The sequence below is a fragment of the Rhodnius prolixus genome, unplaced genomic scaffold, assembly GCF_049639745.1.
Source record: "Rhodnius prolixus isolate KJV_2025 unplaced genomic scaffold, Rpr scaffold_8, whole genome shotgun sequence".
NCBI classification, from domain to species: domain Eukaryota; kingdom Metazoa; phylum Arthropoda; class Insecta; order Hemiptera; family Reduviidae; genus Rhodnius; species Rhodnius prolixus.
Window position 1 is genome coordinate 8,280,825 of NW_027411593.1, and position 10,448 is coordinate 8,291,272.

A 10,448-nucleotide genomic window follows, 5' to 3' on the forward strand; every position below is an offset into this window, starting at 1 on the left:
TAAGTTTTATTTAATATCTTTGATTTTATCCGTCATTGCGCGCAAGTTTTATTGTATCCCTGATCGGTTTCGAATTTTCATCCATCAGCAGAGTTACGATTATTCTTTTCGTCTCCACTTTAAGTTACCGTCTCGCACTCCACTTGCTGACTGTTAAGTTTAAATTCAAATTCAAATTTTGGTTGACCGGAAACGTAAAGATCTTGCACTATATTTTTTTTTTGTTGGTCTTTATTTTTAATCTGATTGTTTTTTTTTAATTTTCCCTGGGACTTCAAAACTAGCACCTAAACTTAAATGCATAAAGTTAATTTCTACTCTTTGACACGGTCGCTGAGCTTATTCGTATTAGAACTAAAAGAAAATAATAATTATGAAGCTTAATCTTTCAACTCCAAAACTAATTTAAATAGGAAGATTCGTACACTATATCATTAAAGAGATTTACGCTCCAGCATACACTAAAGTGTGGCATAGTAACTTCTAATGAACTGGAAACCGCTGCAATCCTAAACTTGATTTTGTAATGGTTGCGGATTAAGGAAGGTGTAAAGTCCCCAGGTAAAGTCTTATAAATTACACCGAAGTTATGATCCAAAAAAAAAACAAAAAAAAACGAACTTTTAATGCTTTAAACAATTCTAAAGTGGAAAATCAGCAACGTAAAAGTTTTATGATGAAAATGTATTTTTTTCTTTTTCCATACAGTAAATCAGGAAAAGGATAAAAATAATTTCAGTATAATGTAAGGACCCATTTTCTTTATAATACTGTAAGCTATTTGATTGGTAATTTGATTCTAAATTTAAAGAAATTCATTTGTGTGGATGTAAATAATTTTGATAAATATTAGCATTTTCACCTTACAAAATAATTGAAAAAATAAATATTCATTATTTAAATTACGATTATAAAAGGCATGTGTATCTGCCACATTATTTATTTTATAAATTAGAGATTTTTTTTTAGCATAAAGAAAATCGAATTTCATTTTTCTACTTATTCGGGAAATAAGAAAAACGTAAAGCCTATTTTTTCAGGTGGACTTTACTTTTACAAAAAAAATAAGGTGTTGACTGAGGCGACTTGATCATTAATTTCTCATATAAACCATTGGGAATATAGACTAGTACCGCAATACATCTTAGCTGTGCGGGTCTAGCCTATCGTAGCGCCTTTCTTTAGGGAATAATAATAATAACGAAGGTTTCTATATCGTAGAAATGATATACATATCTACGACAGAAAACAGTTTAAATTTCAAAACAGACACGAACAATTTAAACAACATATACGCAAACTTACTGCAAAATACTTGTGGCAATTGGCAACACTGACTTCCACACAACCTAACACATATCTCACACACAGACCGATCACACTCAGTCCATGAACAGACAAGACAGAAGACACACCAACCCAGAAATGTAAAAGTATTACTTTGTAAACTAGGTAAATAATTTTTGTAAATTTCGTTTTATTATACATATTCATTTCAATAGAATCATTGTTAACAAACTGTAAATATGTTCCTCCACAGCCCTGAAGATGACCTAGTCCCTAGGTCGAAAGCTCGGCAAAAGAACTGAAATGGTAGTTATTTTTTCATCCTATTAAAGGTTACTCTAATTGGCCGCCCAAAATAATCAATTATCAAAAGGTTGCCCTGGTTGAAAACCATTGCTCTAATGAAAAAGTCGCCTATTTTTTTATCGTCTTTCTGAAAATAGAAAAAGTGGGCTAGAGCAGATCGTAAAAACTGCTCCCAAGAGGAAATCACCTTCTTTTTGATCAATAGTGAACATCATGTACCAAAGATGGACCATGGACAAACCATAAGACCATAGGCGCCTAATAAGCAGCATTTTGGTGGGTAGCTGCTGAAAATAAAAAGCCATTTATCGATGCTGAATATGATCGTCACTAGGTTTTCATCACCATTGTGGCTACACTGCGAACTATTCTGAGTATATTGTTAACTAGTTTCAAAAATTAATTAATTAAAAAAAAAAAAAATCACTGAAATCCCGGTTTCGAATCCCAGCAAACTGCTCTTAGATTTTCTTTTCCTGGAAATCGCTTACTGCTCACCATCCGACGTTATAAAGGGTTCATTGTGACTAGAAAATACTGTCCGTAGATCGACAGTGCCACTGAAAAAGATTCCAGGTTTGACTTAAATAATTTTTTTTTTTTTTAATTGTACGTATTCAGTTTTGTGTTGCCTGGATCGAAATGGATAAATATTTAATAGCTCTATTGACCACAGGTTGTACCTAAAAAGCCTGCCAAATATATTGATAAGGCAGTATTGAAAAATCTATAAATATTTAACACGCTGAAAAGCATTAAGCCTTTTCAGCCATTCAAATGGTTGATCTCGTCAGGGAATTCTCCAACCAACTTTATAAACCAAATAGAATATCAACATAAAAAACTTTTAACCAAAATCAAATCTGATAACAATCAGCATCACATAAATCATTTCAGATCACTTTTGTTTGTCATATTGTGGTAACTTCATTCCTATTCATAGCGGACAGGAAACGATATTCTCGTTTTCATTTCACCCATGAATGAGAAATGAATTTTTACTGGATTTAGTAGAAATGGTAGATAATGAATGGATTGTTATTTAAAAAGGGAAAAGACAATAAATTTAACTGGAGAAATTTAAATTGAAATAAAGTGAACATTTACTCTGAAGGGACTATCACTAATACACTGACACACTATCATCAAACCTGGCATCATTACTAAAATAAGAATTCTTCGTTGGTAAAACTGTCATCTGGAGTTCCATACCATAACCAACATTATCTAATCAAACTAATAAACTTACTGTAATATATATATATATATATATATACGGTTATACGATCTGGTTCTAAAAAATATCCAAATTTATGTTTTAGAGATCATTAAACACCTCTACCTGTAGTAAACGTTGCCCGCTACCTTGGGCTTTACTTAGACCGAAGACTTTCTTGGATCCCCCACACTAGACTTAAAAGAACAGAACTGAACAGACACTATCGACTACTTAAAAGACTCTTAGACGATTGATAAAAACTCTCTCTGGACAACAAAAGACTGATTTATACTACTATTTTGAAACCCATCTGGGCGAATGGAATAGAGCTGTGGGGTTCAACCAAACGCTCTAATCTCCAAAGGATTCAATCTCTACAATCTAAAATACTTCGAACTATTGTACACGCTCCATTTTATGTCTCCCAACCTGGACTATACACACTGACCTTAACATTCCTTTTGTCACACAAGTTGCTGAAAACACGATACAGAAAACTCCACTTCAACCTGCAATCTCATATAAATCCTCTAGCTCAAAATCTTTCTTCAAGGACTCTTCCTGATAACCCGGACAAGACGCCTAAAAGAGACAGTGGCCTCGTGAACTCCTCTCAAGTGAAGAGAGCGACTAATAGCCTAATATTTTGGAGTGTTACACTGGAGGTAACTTCTCCACTCGTATTCTTCTGTAATTCATAGTTCTGTTATCACTGTTACTTATAGCGCCAACGCGCTGATTGTAGCAAAAATAAACGCCCCCCCCCCAAAAAAAAGAGATCATTAAAACAAGCTTTTTTCGTGCGCCATGACTTTGTCACAATTTTAATTGAAATTTGAGTAAACTACAATACCAAAAAAAAAGAAGTCCTATCTGTCTCGAAATCCTTTTCACTAGAGAGAATTACGTGATTAATTTTGGTTATTGATGAAATTAGATCGCATGAAAATGAAACGTTCGGCTGGAATTGATCAAAATTCTACCAAAAAAGCATCATTAGCCTTGATTAAAGAACTTGAGCAGGATTTTTGCGTTATTACAGAATAATCAATTTCTAGCCAAGGCAATTATTGATTCTAGTATTTTTGGGGAGGAATTATGATACAATTATTAAACAATTTTACACGTAACAGTGAATGTAATTAATATGTTGCATTGACTTCTATAAGAAACGCATGAGAGTCTTAAAATCAATGTTTAAAAAAAATATACAGGGTGAACCAGTAATTAATGGCTATAGGCCTACTGTGTGTAGTACATCTGAAGTGTAGTTCAAAAACGTATGTCTTGTTGACTATAACAGAGGTAAATGTAATTAATAAATAATAAAAAAAATAAGGCATCCTATTTGAAACTAAACAAATTAACCTTCGATTATAAAAATAGCACTTTCTTAAAATATTCCCAAACATTTACTCAAATATTTCAGTGAGATCAGAAGTAAATGTTTAAAGTGCAATTTGTAACCTTTGACTTCCTTATTTTAAGACAATCTACTTTAAAAATTGACTATTGGTCCATCTAAAAGAGTTTTCAATGAATTAAACAACTTGATAACTAACACTGTTGAGTGCTCGTGAACACGTTTTCTTGTAAAACAAACGTAATTTCTTATACGAAGGTAAATCCTGGAAAATGATATACTATTTGAAAGCCCATTTAGACAAGGGAACTTTTATAAAAAGTGCCAGCAGCACCTAGGTCGGATAATGATCACATAAGAGCCTAATGAGTTTTCTTAAAAATTTCGACTACTTTTATTTTCCCAGTTTCCGGAGGAAGGTTGAGGATGTTTGGTGAATAATTTATGCTTTAAAAAAGGTGTCAATTTTTAGGAAATTTATCTGTCTTTCTAACCGTGTCATTAGAATCGAATTCGGACTAAAACTTACTGAGTAATAACATTTTTATTGGAAAAAAGTATTGTTTTTAGAAAAAAAAAATTAAATTGACATCTCTTAAGAACAGTGAGAAATATTAAGTTAGCCAATACGTTTTTGAACTCCACTTCACATGGTACTGCACACTGTAGGCCTATGGACATTACTTACTGGTTCACCCTATATAGCCTAAAGAGTAATGTTTATCAGACTATGTAGCTCTAATTCAGAGAAAAGTGACGGAGAAATGAAGTCAGAGATGGAGAGTCACGTGACAATACGACGTTAAGGGAAATCAAAAGCTATTTCAACAGAAAGTGTTCCTCTTTTTTCCGCTCTAAACCTCGAGAAGATGCCTCCAAATTGGGACATAGTATTAGGACTGACTCATGGATATTTAGGGACACGTAAACCTCCACACCAACTTACCCAATCGTGCAGTGACACGCTTACCGACTTCCTGTATTACGAATCAGTGGGAACTTCAGTAAGGACTGCTTTTCTAAAATTTTCTCTTCACTTTAGATAAGAGGATGAAAAGGCGGAAAGTTTAAATTTGTTCGTTCGAGAGCCGACATTAACTTAACGATAATAATCCGTGTACCGGTAGAGCACACTTTTCATCTTATTTTTTTTTTTTTTTACTTTTTGAGATTTTCAAAAAAAAAGAAAAAAGGGTTCCAACGATTTTCTGGAAACTTTTACCAACTCATTGCTCGCATGTTATTAAAAACGTTTTTCCGAAAGGAACAAATGAACTGGGAAATTTTTATTGAGAAAAGAGTAGTTTGTCTAGCCCAGGGGTCGGCAACCTATTTTAAGTAGAGAGCCATTTCTCCTTAAATAATTTTAATAAATCTTACCAAGAGCCGCAAGGATGATAGTATAAACAACTCTGTAGATCATTTCTATTCACAAATTATTATTTTATGATATTCAATAACATTTAAATGCTTTATATATTTATTTTCACATATTGCAAAGTAAATAAACTAATAAATAATAACTAAACCTGTGTTTGAATGAAAATGGTGGCAGTCCTACATAACATATAACGTACTGTATTTTAATATAGTTCTGTTCAATTTCAAACCTGTCACATTTAAAATTCTTTTTGGAAAAAGTATCTTTACTTTAATAAATGAAACTTTCGTTTGTTTCAATAAAATTGAAATATACAATTTATTTTGGACAGGAAGAAGAGCCACAAAATTTGGATAAAAGAGCCGCATGCGGCTCGCGACCCGCGGGTTGCCGACCCCTGGTCTAGCCTGTCAAGAGCCATTTTATTGTTTTATAATTTATACTTTTTTTTTTTATGTACATTAAGAATTGATTTTTCGATGAATGATTGATAAATGAAGTATCTGCGATTTCCATTAAAAAAACTAATGATCTCTGAACTCTTACAAATAATTGGTGTGGTTAGGTCCTCAGTGCTAGTTAATATCTTAAATTTTATCCGTCTTAGAACGCGTCAGCCATAGAGGTTTCGACTTCACCTAATTTACCGACTCGTACTTCACTTGCTGACTCTTTAAGAAATCTATAAAATAAGTTTTTACTAAATACACGTGTTTAAAAAAAAAAAAAAAATCAATTTTCAAGAAAAAATTTCCAACTAAAATATAATTTTTTGGGGAGGTTTCCGGAGGATGGATATTTCTTGGAGTTTCCCGCTTAAGTATTGTTTCTGCAAACTCAACTATAGTTTATGCTTCTTCTGAACTGAATACGTGGCTAAAATTCTAAGTTTTTCTTTCTTTTTTTGGAAAATCCACAGAATATTACCACTTAGAAGTGGAAAAATTGTTGGGAAAGTTAGTCATGCGAGTCTATAGAGTGATTGTAGATGTAATCAATGAACTTTTTTACGTTTATAATTTTTGATATAATTAAATTTCAAAGCTAATAAGAAATTTTGATAATTTATACTATATTATATATTTTACGAAAACATGAGCGAAATATCTTTAAAAAGCATTTAATTAATTTTAATTTAGCATCGATTTAAATTTGAATTTTACCTCTGAGAATCTTAAACCTTCCATTAAATAAAATTAAACTAATTATAATTAAATAAATATGTAATTAAAAAAAACTAAAAATTAATTAATTAATTAAACATTATAAAAGTTGACAAAAAAAAAGTTGGGGCTCGTTTTTTATTTTATTTATTAATTTTCTACATTCTCCTTTATTTTAAAACTAAATAGAAAATATAAACTAATTAATTAAATAAATAATTAAAAGTAGCAACAAAATATAACTAACTAAGTAAAATTAACAAAACAAAATAGATTTTTTTTAATTAACAAAATTTGATCCTTTATTTTAAGAGTGTTTTATCCGTTTGGCGCTTGATGCATATGTCAATTATATCGTTGTAATTATTATTCATTAATTAATTTTTCCCTAACTTGCAACTACAATAACAATAAAAATTAAAATATAAGATTATTAAATTTAGTCTAATATTTATAAAAAATAAAAACTCACAACTAATTCCACAGAAGAAAATTTTAAACCCCAAAAATAATTTGTTTTTTCAAACAACCCAACGATATTTTGCACAAAAAGACAAAAATAAAATAACTAATAAAATAAATGAAAAAAAAAATCGCACTAACACTTTATAAAAAACACATTATCACAAAGAGTAAGAAAAATGATAAAATAAAATACAAAATAAAGACACAAAAAAAAAAATTAAATAATTAAATAAAAAAGAAAAAACACGTAATTAATTTTGTGGGTTTAGCAGCGAAATTAATTAATTGTGGTAATGTTTGTAAAAAATAAATTTTTTTCGTAATAACGAAGTCAGTGAATCCAGAAATATTACAACCGTTCGTATTATACTGTTCGCGCCATACGTAGCTATTCCAAACACCGAAGCAAACTGATGATGGGGGTGCGAGCTCGCGCCCTGGTGTCCAGTTATACCAACTAGAGAGAGACACTAACGGGGAAATTTCCCTGACAGCTGGTGGCTTGTTGAAAAGGGTTTTAGTGGCGGAATGGATAAGCCTTCGTATTAATTTCTTACCTAGTATAAGATTTTTTTTTTTGTTTAAATCACATAAATCTAATAAACTTTTTTGGTAATTAATTTTTACGATGAATGCTGTTTTAGATTTTCTCTCGCAAGAGCCACATGGGCACACCGTACTTCCGTAACGAGAGAACACCAATCATCCAGTGCATGGTGAAAGCCAAGAGTGCTGAAGATTTTAAAAGGCTTCCAGCGCCTCAAATAAAAAAGTCTGGTGTACAAACACAAACGCAACTTCAATACAGGGATCCAGAAAGGAATTGTAGTTGAAGCATTCCAGAACCTCAACCATAGAACCAATTTCCAGGGAAAGAATTTCAAAGTAAGCTTCAAGACTTTAAATTAGGATGAATGAATTTGCAAACAAAAATTGGGTTCAAGATATTAACACTTCTGATCATCCTTATACCTCTTTTTCTGACATCATACTTGACTATTAACCCATTTATTGGCTGATATTTTGGTTAATAATGATTATAATCAAAGGTGTACATTCCTTAGAAGTCTCCTTTCTGTGGTAACCTTGCTGGTACTTCTCTTCTTCGCCTGTGTCGTTCCTTATCTTCCTCTATGAGAATTCTAATCTTCGCACTTAACTGAGTAGGATTCACTTATCTCTGCCACGGTCATTGCTAGTTGAGAAAACCCTAGTCATCTTCTTGTATAAGTATCCCTTATCAGCTTCCCTTTTAACACAAACTTCTTGGCCTCTTTTTATCAACGATTTCCCAATCTTTAATTGCAATAATGTTTCAATTTCCATTGCTGTAGCTGCAGAAATTTGATATTGTGTGTTAAACTTTCTAATATTGTATGGACTAGGTTAACATAAATGATGTTCGTCATTAAGGACATATAAAAGATCTTTTTTGCTTGCTATGAGTCCATGAAATCAGCGAAATTACTGCTGTTGGATAGTTAGATAGTTTTCTCTCTATGCCTTTGATTTGATCCCAAAAAAGCAGTAGATCTTGTAGGAGAACTGAAAATACAATAGTTGGCTGGCCTGAGCTCTTGTGATTATTTTAATGTAATATTTTGAGGAGTAGCGCCCCCCTAATTCCGGAAAAAGGGGTTTCGTGACGTCTGTGTTACACGTCATTGAGGAAAGATGAGATAAAAGAGCATTTTTAAGCAGATATGTGTAAATAAGAATCCTTAAGGGAATCCCATGCTGCATCCCATAAATGCTTATCTCTATCAGCATGAAGCAGTTCTCCTCCTCCTAAAAAAGAAAGCCTATTTTTTCAAGCAGGCTTAAAACTCTCAATTACCAATTAGATATCATGGTCTAAGGCACATACTTCGCTATTAACTTTTTTCAAACAAATAATAAGTGGCCACTTAGGGAACCGAACTGGAAATCGGCCACTAACAGAGCCACCGCATCATAATCACTAAACCCTCTCCTATTTGAAGCATATTTTCAAGAGTATAGATAGGTAATACACCTATTTAGTACCATAAACGATCTTAAATGATGAAAATCTAAATTATAAATAACTTTTAAGACTTTCCAACTTGGCGTAAAACATTTTACAGGGAATATTAGACTGAAAAGTTTATCTACGATGTAGTATCTAGCAAGCTAGATAGATTAACAAGTCTGGTAATCACATTTTCGACAGCATTACTTTGACCTACTACAGATATACTACCTATAGCTAATTAGCTTTTAATGTTAGATAAGTTAAGACCAAGTGCTTCACACTAAACGTTCCATCAGCTAGCCTGTTGACTGCTTGGAGAATTCTAGTTTTAACTTCTAAATGAGCGGACTTTCATCTGTGTGTTTCTCAATTTTTATCTGCTAAAATTAATCAAGAGCTTCTTAAATATTTCAATCTTTCTGCAGTTTCTCATTTTCTCTTGCAGCTTGATTTAAAAACAAAAATGAATACACACTCAAATGACTCCCTCATTACATTAATTACTATTCTTCAATTAATCCTAAATCTAATATTTACAATTCTTAAAAAGAACCTCTCCAATAAATAATTGAAGATAATATCAATAAATCTGTGCACAACTTAAATTCTGTGTAAAAATTGAAGTTCGTAAACACTGTGGTAGCTTTTAATCTCTTGTAATTAAAAAACTTTTAATTAAAGTTTCTATGCAAAAGATTATGTAGTATAGTGATTTATTGGGGGCAATTTTTTCATTATACTGTTAAACAAGAAGTCCTGTTGGTTTAGTCTATCTGTTTTCAATTTATTAAAAATGTTAATCTATTGGAAGGAGCAACCGCAGAATCCCCCAGCTTAAAAAAAGTTTGAAAGACCAAAGTGATTGGCCTAACATATGTGAGGTTATTATATAAATAGGGTGAAAAATTAATGCCCAGTTGCAGTCATGATAAACTCTAATATGCCCTAGCTTTCGACCTAGGGACTAGGTCATCTTCAGGTCTAATTTACAGTGTACTGTTTTACATCATTAGAGGGTTGACGTGTCTTCTGTCTTGTCTGTTCATGGACTCTGAGTCCTACATCTCTAATGATGTAAAATAATACTTTGTAAGCCCTGAAGATGACCTAGTCCCTAGGTCGAAAGCTCGGCATAATGGAGTTTATCATGACTGAAAATGGCATTAATTTTTCATCCTATTGTAACTATGATTCAGTCACCAAAAGTAATGAACAGTTATTGTATAAAGTTACAATAAAATCTCAAGGCACCGTCAAAAAAAGAGGAATCT

At 32.0% G+C, this 10,448-nt stretch overlaps 1 protein-coding gene across 1 annotated transcript in view; it reads right to left on the minus strand.

Annotated features, from left to right (window-relative positions):
- Positions 1 to 7,706, minus strand: part of LOC141450799 (ras-GEF domain-containing family member 1B-like) — a 450,679-nt gene extending 442,973 nt beyond the window's left edge. Inside the window, exon 1 of the mRNA XM_074121605.1 lies at positions 7,192 to 7,706. The gene's annotated coding sequence lies outside the window, so the exon portion shown is untranslated. The remainder of the gene's footprint in view (positions 1 to 7,191) is intronic.
- Positions 7,707 to 10,448: the final 2,742 nt, after the last annotated feature.